The following is a 2,500-nucleotide window of genomic DNA, read 5'->3' as shown; positions in this document are numbered from 1 at the left end:
CAGACTAGAACACTGGGTTGGATTTACAGGCATAGTTATCAGCTGGCTAAAATCATATCTACAAGAAAGGAGCTTCTTTGTTGCCATCGGAAACTGTACCTCAACACCAACGTCCTTGACCTGTGGTGTTCCCCAAGGGTCGATCTTGGGGCCACTATTATTCAACCTCTATATGCTCCCACTTGGACAAAATAATTTGATTTCATATCATAGCTATGCAGGTGACACACAAATTTACTTAGCTCTATCACCAAACGACTATGGTCCTCTTGAATCTATGTGTCAGTGTATAGAACAAATCAACACCTGGATGTCTCAAAATTTTCTTCAGCTGAACAAAGAAAAAACTGAAGTAATTATATTTGGTAAAAAGGAGGAAAGACTTAGGGTTGCCACTCTCCTTGACACAAAAGGGTTGAAGGCAAAGGATACTTTTAAAAATCTTCTGGACAGTGTGGACACAAAATCTAGACAGTGATCTAAATTTCAACAGCCACATGAAAGCGATAACTAAATCAGCTTTTTACCACCTCAAAAATATTGCCAAACTCAGAGGGCTGATGTCAAAACATGACTTAGAAAAACTCATTCATGCATTTATCTCCAGCAGGGTTGATTACTGCAATGGACTGTTCACAGGCCTTTCTAAAAAGACTATTAAACAGCTTCAGGTGATACAAAATGCAGCAGCTAGGATTCTAACAAAAACTAAAAGAACTGACCACATTACTCCAATTCTTAAGTCCTTGCACTGGCTTCCAGTAAGTCACAGAATTGACTTTAAAGCACTATTGCTTGTTTATAAATCAGTAAATGGAGCAGGACCTAAATACTTGTCAGACATGCTTCAGCAGTACACACCTTCTCGTCCTCTCAGGTCCCAGGTGAAAAACCTGCTAGTAAAACCCACAGTTAGAACTAAACATGGTGAAGCAGCTTTTAGCTGCTATGCGGCTCAGCTGTGGAACCAACTTTCGGATGACATCAAAAAGGCCCCAACTGTAGCCAGTTTTTTTTTTTTTGTATATTTTTTGGGGCTTTTTATGCCTTTAATTATAGGACAGTGGAGAGTGACAGGAAGTGAATGGGAGAGAGAGTCGGGGTGGGATCCGGAAAGGACCACGGGGCGGGAATCGAACACAGGTCGCCGGCGTACGGTGCAGGTGCCCCAGCCAGTTGCGCCACAGCTAGGGCTGTAGCCAGTTTTAAATCTAGACTTAAGACCAAACTGTTCTCAGATGCTTTCTGCTAACTGTGCAGAGTTACAAATTCTGAATCTGCCTTGATAATTATTCTACCTTGTCGTTTATTACTTTTTTTAACTACTTTTGCCTTTGTTTTTGCTTACTAATTATTCTTTATTTTTAAATGATTTTACCTTGTGTTTTATGTTTTCTTTTTATTATGATCTTTACCTTTTAACTATTCTTTGACTATATTGCCCTTCTATGCTTTTATTTGTTATTATTGTTTTGTTTTGTTTATGTAAAGCACATTGAATGACCTCTGTGTATGAAATGTGCTATATAAATAAACTTGACTTGACTTGACTTGAGGGTATTTAATGTATATTGAGTCTAGTGTATTTAACGTATATTGAGTCTAGTGTATTTAACGTATATTGAGTCTAGTGTATTTAATGTATATTGAGTTGAGGGCATTTAATGTATATTGAGTCGTGTGTATTTAACGTATATTGAGTTGAGGGTATTTAATGTATACTTTCAAATGTCTCGCAATGAGACTCATTAAGGGTAACAAAAGAATGACAAAAGATGCCCAAAATGAGAGATGTCAAACAGTTAAAAAAAAAACCCACAAAGGCAACAAAGCTGGGCCGGGCAGCACTTAACGACCAGCATGACGACCGGCATGACGACAGGCTGAGATCAGTGGTGAAAAAGGCGAGACGGGTGCATGAAGAGGCAAATGGCCGTTAGTGCCAATAGTGCACAGCTTCCATAGAGTATGAAACGGCCCAATAGTGCACAGCTTCCATAGAGTATGAAACAAGCGCCAATAGTGCACAGCTTCCATAGAGTATGAAACGGCCCAATAGTGCACAGCTTCCATAGAGTATGAAACGGCCCAATAGTGCACAGCTTCCATAGAGTATGAAACGGCCCAATAGTGCACAGCTTCCATAGAGTATGAAACAAGCGCCAATAGTGCACAGCTTCCATAGAGTATGAAACAAGCGCCAATAGTGCACAGCTTCCATAGAGTATGAAACGGCCCAATAGTGCACAGCTTCCATAGAGTATGAAACGGCCCAATAGTGCACAGCTTCCATAGAGTATGAAACGGCCCAATAGTGCACAGCTTCCATGGAGTATGGGCCAATAGTGCACAGCTTCCATGGAGTATGGCCCAACAGTGCACAGCTTCCATAGAGTATGAAACGGCCCAATAGTGCACAGCTTCCATAGAGTATGGCCCAATAGTGCACAGCTTCCATAGAGTATAAAACGGCCCAATAGTGCACAGCTTCCATAGAGTA

General features: G+C 40.7%; 1 protein-coding gene across 3 annotated transcripts in view; it reads right to left on the bottom strand.

Moving 5' to 3' along the window:
- LOC121693411 (disco-interacting protein 2 homolog C-like) overlaps positions 1–2,500 on the bottom strand; it is a 77,952-nt gene that overhangs the window by 5,985 nt on the left and 69,467 nt on the right. The gene's annotated exons all lie outside the window — the stretch shown is intronic.

Source organism: Alosa sapidissima, chromosome 19, assembly GCF_018492685.1.
Source record: "Alosa sapidissima isolate fAloSap1 chromosome 19, fAloSap1.pri, whole genome shotgun sequence".
NCBI lineage: Eukaryota > Metazoa > Chordata > Actinopteri > Clupeiformes > Clupeidae > Alosa > Alosa sapidissima.
This window is presented reverse-complemented; position numbering and strand designations above follow the sequence as displayed.